The sequence below is a fragment of the Mytilus edulis genome, chromosome 6, assembly GCF_963676685.1.
Source record: "Mytilus edulis chromosome 6, xbMytEdul2.2, whole genome shotgun sequence".
NCBI lineage: Eukaryota > Metazoa > Mollusca > Bivalvia > Mytilida > Mytilidae > Mytilus > Mytilus edulis.
In genome coordinates this window covers 82,356,713-82,366,143 of record NC_092349.1, presented here as the reverse complement: position 1 = coordinate 82,366,143, position 9,431 = coordinate 82,356,713, and the positions used below count along the sequence as shown (strand labels likewise).

The following is a 9,431-nucleotide window of genomic DNA, read 5'->3' as shown; positions in this document are numbered from 1 at the left end:
AGTACCAGGATTATAATTTTATACGCCAGACGCGCGTTTCGTCTACATAAGACTCATCAGTGACGTAACGTCACCAGAGTTTAGCATCATGTTGATGAGCGAAGCTTATGTCATACAAACGTCTCGTCCTTTTTAAAAAAAAAAATCCTTGGATGATACTATAATAAAAACAAAAGGTGTTGTATAATTAAAATGTTACATTTTCCCAAATAGACCATATGAAACAAAATCATCAACTATGAACGAAGCCCATTACGCATAGTCAGCTATACAAGCCCCGAAATAACGAATGTTAAACAAATTTAAACGAGATAACTAACGGCCAATTTAATGTTTAATAGAAAACGAACAAAAACAAATATGTAACACAGCAACAAGGTGTAATACCATCACATAATAGAATGTTACATCCGGTTCCATACGAAACAAGTTGATTCTAAATCTAACGTATCTGCAAAAGAATTAATAATATCATTCGTTGTAGTGGGAGATATTATGGACATAATTGTGCAAATCGTGATACAAGCATGAAATTTGGTATAAAGGTTAACTATTGAATTATTCACATGTAAAGAAGGTAGCTACCAAACCTGACAGCTGTTTTTCACCAAAAGAAGGTAAACGAAAAGTTTTCCAGAAAAAATCAGTATTTTCAAACTGAAAAAAAACCAGCCATTTTAGAAAACGGCGGTGGCCATCTTGAAAAAATGATTTTTTTTAATGGCCAGCAGTTGTTTCTTTAAAAGTATATAATAATGATGCTTGGTGGTAATTTTCATGCTTGTATCATCATTTGCACAATTCCCTCGATTTTGCCTGCTAATATCTTCCACTATTGCTGTATCAGAGCTTTATATATTAACTAGGCATGTCATTCAATGGAAGCTAATGGTATAACAAAGCAGTTAAAAATCCTTTAAAACATGTTTTTGGAATCATGAAATGATTAAAACAAAAATCAACATAATGCTTTCCAAACGTCATTCTTCATTCTTATGTACAGGTTGACCGTTCTCCTATTGATTCCTTGTGTCTCTAAATTTCTACAATAAATATGAAACGAATTTGAAGTATATAGATCGATGGCTAAACACAGAAGCTTTCATCCGGGTACTACCGAGCTTTTCTTATGGTTAAAAGACTTGAGAATGGAAATGGAGACAAAGAGATAACATTACGACCAAATTTAAAGAGCAGACAACAGCCGAAGTCAAGCAATGGGTTTTATACGCATGAGAAAATTCCCAACCCGGAGATGGTCTCAGCTGGCCCCTGAATTAAATTATGTACTCGTTTAGTAAAAATGGACGTCACAATTAACTCCAAAACATCTAATGAAAAGTTTATATATGATGAAGACAATAACCTTTTATACCAAGCATTACATTTATTTGCAAATACGTATACTTTTCGACGCATATAAATTACACATATTATTATTTTTTTAACATCGTTTTTAAAAGCTAGATGCATCCAAGTTTTGATGAAGGGACTGTTTTTCCTTGAGTAAATATTTTTGAAGAAACTGAAATCAAAACTTTTTTGCAACTGTCATAACACATTTTCAAACTGGTATCTCGTATTTATATATAAAAAAACATTCACAGAAACATGTGGACGTTAGGCACGAAGGATATCAACAATCAAGTCGCATTTATTCACAGTTAAAGAATTTATAAGCTCGATTGTGAAGAACTTTGTCCGATTTTGTGGATTTGAGTTCACTTCAACTTATCTAATTTGAGTGCAACAGATGAATTGCGCAAATATGAAAATAGAATGTCTGACTGATAAAGGTAAAGATTAAAACACATGCACTATACATGCTATATGAGGTAGTTCTTTTAACACACAAATAAATGATTTTTTTTAACAGATTTGAACTGGACTGACACGCTTACATAAAGTTAATTTGTAGTGACGAAATAGTTTTTGTAAAATACAGCACCACCTAATCGGATGCGGTCACAAAAGCAAATACTTGACAGTAGTATATATTTAAAAAAAATAATAGTTCCTACGTGTAGGTGTAAATCCTAAACTAAGTAACATACATTTTAATAATTGAGGTATCATATGAAAGTCGAATGACATGTAAGTCTTAGAAGAACAGCATTTACCAATAGTTTTGAATAATACAAAAATGTATGAATGAATTTTAAAATTAAGGGCATATTCTTTTTTGTTTCTCAGATATAAAGTGCCTGATTTGGTGAAACAAAAGTTTAAGTAACCAATACCGTACCGTCTAATGTATAAATGCAGGAGTATTGATCCCGCTTCAATAAAATATTTTAAAGTGAAAATGTTAACGTAGATAGAAATTATGAAAAAGAAAAGGTGTTGTTAGTTAAATTTTGTTTTTTAGAATACAATATAAACTGTCCCTAAATTGAACGAATGAAGTAGCACACAAAAGATAAGTTTCCTCAAGAATGAATACGTCATAACTTACAGGAGAGCATGCATATCAAATAATTATTTCTTAAACACGATAAACTTCAGTCTTAGATGCATGATTTTATTATAAGTGGTTAGGGGCTTTGAACTAGCTGTAAGTAACTGCCAGTAATTTCAGATCAGTCTTTATTGTCTTTTTGTTGTTTGGATATACAAGTACCTTGCCACGTCCATATTAGTTGTATTTCTATGTGTGTCAATCTGATGAGTAAAGCATTTTTCAAATGAATTTTATATTTCGTTCTTATGTTGTTTTGTTACACCACTGTCCCATTCAATATGTATGTACCTGTTCCAAATCATGAGCCTGTATTTCAGTTGTTGTCGTTTGTTGAAGTGTTACATAATTGTTAACGTTAATTTTTTGTACATAAAATAGACTGTTAGTTTTCTCGTTGAAATTGTCCTAAGTATGTCATTTCGGGGCCTTTTATAGCTGACTATTCCGTATGGGCTTTGTTCATTGTTAAAGGCCTTTCGGTGATTTAAAGTTGTTAATGTCTATATCACACGGTCTCTTGTGGATAGTTGGGGAATTTGCCATCATACCACATCTTCTTTTTTTATATTTACAGTATAATCATCCAACAATGAAGTTATAAATATCAAATTCTTGTACAGATTTATTAATTGATTTCGTTTGTCAGATATATTTTGCAATGTCTGGAATACACACATACAACATCCTTAAACAAGAACGTCTCTTAATTCGCCCATAATAACTAAACAGATCTAATTTTCTGAAAACAGTAAGCAAGTTTATGTCAACGCTGACTCACAGTAGTTTAAAAAAAAAATACACAGTTATTCTTTTGATGCTGATTACGGCGCTTGACTTCCGATATTTGCTGAAGAAAAAAATGTTGTAGTGTGATACCATATTCAACCAGTTAACGTTATATCAATTCAAAACGCTCTGAAATTAACAGATCATGTATACATATTATGTTTTTCGAATATCTTAATGAATTTAACTTTTTCAAATATTTCAATATTGGTTTCAACATAAGTAATAACACTACTTTGTCTTGAATTCATCAAATGAGGATTTTATTTCCATTACAATTATTTTTAAAGGAAGGACAACCTCAAAAGTATTTATTTCTGTGCTGTATAATTAAAAGAATGACATTTTAAAATAATGTTATTGCTCTTTTATCAAGCAAAAAGTAGGAAAATCATCATTTTATACCTACCAATTAAAACATTGGTATTCTTCGAATTGCTCTCCTGAAAAATAAATTTAGGTCAATGTCCTATAATCTATGACTACTAATTTATCAACCAACGGATCTTTATTTTATTTTGTTGCATAGTTAAAACTTCGAGTATATTGTCTCGTGTCGATGGCTTTTATATAGTTGATGATATTGCTAACAGTAAGTTCAAACCAAGTCCTTGCAAATATTTATATACGTTCAAATAATTTATCAATGTACCCTGCGATATTGCTTTTAACACAGGAGGAAACTTCCATAAAGATAAACAGAAAAAAAATAAAATAAATGAAAACCTGGAAGACAAACAATAAAGGTGATGGCCGGTTTGAAATGTTAGAAGTGTTAAATCTTTCAAATAATATTTTAAACTCATTCCTATAAATCAATACCTTTATATAAAAAATACTTAACTAAAGAAATCATTTAACAAATTAAAAACTGTTCAGCCTGTGCACGTGGATTTACAATCAATTTATACAAGAAAAGCCGGTTTTTCAATTAAAATAAATATTACAAAATCTTCCGTGCATTAAAGCTATTAAGGGGGGTCATGAATGGGAGTCTTTCGCAATCTTGGATTGTAAAAAAAAGAACCTTTGGTCCAGATTTTTATTCAAATTAGCAAAATTTGATGCTGATATGCAGATAATAATGTGAACTTTCATTTAAAAGAACAAATTTATTAGATTCTAACTTCTATTTATTAATATTTTTACAAAGGTAGATTATTTTTGGTTGATTTTTAATGTTTTTAATTGGCATTGTTAAGGGGGGGGGGGGGGTTAACTATGACACAGTGCATTTTCTGAAGGAATATACATGGAATTTTCCTATTTTATAATTTTAGCCGGAGAAAAACGTATGGTGACCCCATCTTTTCTTTTGATATTCTCAAAGTATTCATTAACAGCTATATTTTCGTATTTCATTTGACAATTCTATCGTTTAGATTGGTTTCTAATAATATTATCCTTTCTGTTCCTGTATAAGCCAAACACAATATGTCATTCTGTTACAACCTTAAGATTCCCATACCACCTTAACATCAAAATTTAATTAAACTATTTGTGCCATTGCATTTGCTTGCAAAACTACAAACGTTTGCGCGCAGATTTTGGTTACATTTGTGCACACTATTTGACAGATACACTAAGGTAAATACAGGTAATAATGCTTATTTGTTTGTTTAGTCATTCAATTATTTACAAGTACAAGTACGTGCCGAAAGTTTGAGGTCATATGCTTGAAGATTTTAAAGTGTGTTTACTTCTAATCCTGGTATTCTATGAATTGAATTTTGCCCTTCGAAACTATCATCAAAACATGTTCAGAACTATTAGTTTATAATTAACATTTATCACGAAATTAAACAAACGAATTATAATCGTTTATATTCATCTTTATTCTTATCTGAAATAACCTGTAAAATAATAGCGAGCAAAAATAATCAAAAGCTATGCACAAACGTACAAAAAATATAATCCCCAAATTCGCGCAAACGTAATGCGCCCAAAACATTCCAACATAGTTAAAAGATCTATTTAAAAGTACACTGATTTTTAGCAATAAGAAAATTTTTACTCTTATCCTAAGATATGTAAACAATTGCTTGAAAACAATGTTTTCGATGTTCAAAAATGCAAATACAAGTTGACGGTATAATGTTTTTCAGTAACGGGTCTCTAGTTGGTGATGCATTCATCTTTATCAGTACCATTGCACGCAACATACAAATGTTTTTCCTTTGTGTGTGGAATAAAATTAACGGTACCAATTTTCTTGCACCAGATGCGCATTTCGACAATTCATGTCTCTTCAGTGATGCTCGTGGCCAAAATATTTGAAATCCAAAGCTTATATAAATGATGAAGAGCTATAATCCAAAAGGTCCAAAAAGTATAGCCAAATCCGTGAAAGGAATCAGAGCTTTGCATGAGGGAGATACATTCCTTAATTTATAATAATTTCTAATATTTCGTAACAGCAAATTTAAATAACAAAAAAATCCGTATGTTCATGCCAGTACCGAAGTGCTGGCTACTGGGCTGGTGATACCCTCGGGGACTAATAGTCCACCAGCAGAGGCATCGACCCAGTGGTAGTAATAAAATTAACGGTACCAATTTTCTTGCACCAGTCTTGAAAGACAACCTAGTACGTACTAATTATGCTGATTGGTTGATTTATATAATCTCTTTTATATACATAAATAAAGGCAACCGTAGTATACCGCTGTTCGCAATTTAATAATCAATAGAGCAAAAAAAACAAATCCGGGTTACAAACTCAATCTGAGGGAAATGTAACACATAAAAGAGGAGAACTACGGAACAACAGAAACACAACATTAAAAAGTAACACACACAGAAACGAACTATTATATAACAATGGCCATTTTCCTGACTTGGTATAAAACATTTTAAGAAAAAAAGGTGGGTTGAACCTGGTTTTGTAGCATGCCAGTATATTAAAAAATGCAAACGCTAATTCGGGTTTTAAATTCAAGTTTGCCTACAGCATTGAACTATCTTGCGACTTGTCAAGACATGGAATCATCGGAAAATTATTTCTTCAGAGTAAACTTTTGCGGCAAATATTTTTATAAATTGTTCATGTATCTATATTCTATACTCCTGTGGTTATATTTGACACTTTAAAACGTGAAGAATTCAAATTTTTAGTTACATTTTTCTGTACACTATTAATCTATACACTGTTTCTACAAAATGTTCTATACAAGCTGTTATCTTTACATTTAAAATAAGACTTTACAAAGTCGTTGAGATTTTACCGCATTTCTGAATTTATCTTTAACAGAAAAGTGCATACTAATACATTTGAAATTTCGAAATAAATAAGCTTCTTTAAAAGTCAAAAAGTGCTTTGTGTAATTTAAAAATATTTTGCTTCAGATCGGTAATCAATCTTCATATAATGATTAAATTTAATACGCGAAGCAGATCAACAAAACTATGAAAATTGTTAAGCAGCTGAGGTACAAAGATGTAGGAACACGGCTTAACCAAGTGCTACATGTAAGAGTTCCATTTTATTTTACCAATTATATAAATGGCATTTTTTGAAGCTGCATTAACAATGAATGTTTCATAGTTCCTTATAATATTGACACAAAGAAAAATCTCACTGATTGATTCCTGTTCGATTACAACTATTAAGAAAAGTAATGTTTTCTTAACAGTAGACCGACGGAAAAAGGACCTCATTACTATATGAGTTTTTTTTCTCTCTCAGAAATCACAAATATCAATTGACATAAACATGTAAAGAATACAATATAATCATTTAACAGTAAAATTAAATATTTACTTTGTGTAAAGTTGCATTTTGTGATATCGATCGTCAGATATATTTTTCAATGCCTTAAATATACAAATGCAAAATACTTTAATAAGAATGAAGTTGTATCCCCCCAAAAAATGGAAAAGATCTATATTTCTGAAACAATTAGCAAATAATTTCATAGCTGATTTTGATTGAAACATAGTACTTTTTAACGTTACCTTTGTACTGTCTGGGTTTGCATTTCTGTCTGAAAATAATAATAAATTAAATGACCTAATGCGATACTTAATACAACCACTTAGTTTCTTATGCAAAGCTGTCTGAAATGATTAAATTATAGTATATCGAATTTATACGAATATCTCATTGAATTTATCTGTGACAAATATTTCAATATTTCAATGTTAGATTCAATATTAATGTTAAAACTTTCATTTGTCTTCGTATTCACAAATCAATAATTTCTGCTAACAGTATCCTTGTGTTCAATGTATTCATTTTTTTCCACACGGGTTTTGTCATCCTCTGATAGGTTAGCATATCCATGAAAAGAACCAATAACCAGTACAAAAGACCTGTTTGTCTAAATAGATGTATCGTCACAAGGAGACCGGATGTTTTAATTTATTTTTTGTTGCAAAATAAAAAAAAAAAAAAAAAAAAAAAAAAAAAACGAGGAAAATTCAGAACGGAAAATTCCTAATCAAATTGCAAAATCAAAAGCTCTAACACATCAAACGGGTTGAAGACAACTGTCATATTTCTGACTTGTTACAGGCAATTTCTTTTGTAGCAAAATGGTGAATAAGAGCCGGCGCCATAAAACCTTTTTTTTATTTTACTCAGCTAAGAATGAGAACTTTTTCATCCGCCATAAAAAATATTCTCAACGTTGAGAATATTCTTAGCTGAGAATTATTTTTAATTGCTGAGAATTTTTTTTTTAGTGATGTAAGCGGTAAAATAGATGTTTGAAAACTTAAAAGTATACCAAACTTCGCTAAAACTCAGTTTTTTCTCTTCAGCAATATTGTAAAACATAAAAAAGAATCTATGATAGACAAAATGACAAGTAGCTTTTTGTAAGCATCGGTAAATAGAAAGTTTGTAAACATCTGTTAATGGGCAAAAAGTCACAGCTTGAATACTGTGTATAAATTCAGGATGTACTTAGGTGAGGTTTTGGAATTTGTGTCAAATGTTTGGACTCCTTGGTGTTTTGCCATACAATACAATGTAAAATATGTTGCCCCATGACACCCATTTATTTTTTCATATTAGACTTAATAGCTCATGAAAGGTCATTTACCAAAATTTTAGAAGATTCTTGATTTTCTTTCTTTTGTTTTGAGACCCATTACTACCAATGCAAATATAAGGTAAAAGGCCGAGTTAGCCTTTTCCCGCCATATTATAAATCTCAAATATCTCGAAAAGAAGTTCCATGACCTATCAATATTTATATCTTATTTTTATCCTCAAATGTTGATCTACCAGATTAAAGTATCAATTTTAACTTCTTAATTTATTAATTTTCACCTAACCTCACCTTAGTTCATGCCTAATGAGTTCCTAAGGTGGCAATTGTTTAAAATTATAAGAGATAATTCCTGAAATATTTTGAGTTATTTACCCGTACCTTCTTATAAATATATATATTTTTAATAATCATTTATTGATTCATATTGGTTTTTTTACAGATTAAATGTTGTCTTCGTTGACTTTTATGTGAAGAGTGTTTTCTTTCACGTCCGCACTTCTATCTACATAAGTAATAACACTAGTTTGTCTTGAATTCATCAAATAAGGATTTTATTTCCATTACAATTGTTTTTAAAGGAAGGACAACCTCAAAAGGATTTATCTATGTGCTGTATAATTAAAAGAATGACATTTAAAAAATAATGTTATTGCTCTTTTATACACGCAAAAAGTAGGAAAATCATCGTTTTATACCTACCAATTAAACTATCGGTATTCTTCGAATTGCTCTCCTGAAAAACAAATTTAGCTCAATGTCCTGAAATCTATGATTACTAATTTATCAACCAACGGATCTTTATTTTATTTTGTTGCATAGTTAAAACTTCGAGTATATTGTCTCGTGTCGATGGCTTTTATATAGTTGATGATATTGCTAACAGTAAGTTCAAACCAAGTCCTTGCAAATATTTATATACGTTCAAATAATTTATCAATGTACCCTGCGATATTGCTTTTAATACAGGAGGAAACTTCCATAAAGATAAACAGTAAACAGAAAAGAAAATAAAATAAATGAAAACCTGGAAGACAAACAATAAAGGTGATGGCCGGTTTGAAATGTTAGAAGTGTTAAATCTTTCAAATAATATTTTAAACTCATTCCTATAATTCAAAACTTTATATACAAAATACTTAACTAAAGAAATCATTTAACAAATTAAAAACTGTTCAGCCTGTGCACGT

At 30.3% G+C, this 9,431-nt stretch overlaps 1 long non-coding RNA gene across 1 annotated transcript; it reads right to left on the bottom strand.

Annotated features, from left to right (window-relative positions):
• Window positions 1–321: 321 nt before the first annotated feature.
• On the bottom strand, window positions 322–7,231 carry LOC139526839 (uncharacterized). The gene is made up of 3 exons (XR_011665197.1): window positions 7,202–7,231; window positions 3,657–3,690; window positions 322–1,043 (listed from the first exon to the last, which is right to left on the bottom strand). It is a non-coding gene; the product is annotated as an uncharacterized lncRNA (long non-coding RNA).
• Between the last annotated feature and the right edge of the window lie 2,200 nt (window positions 7,232–9,431).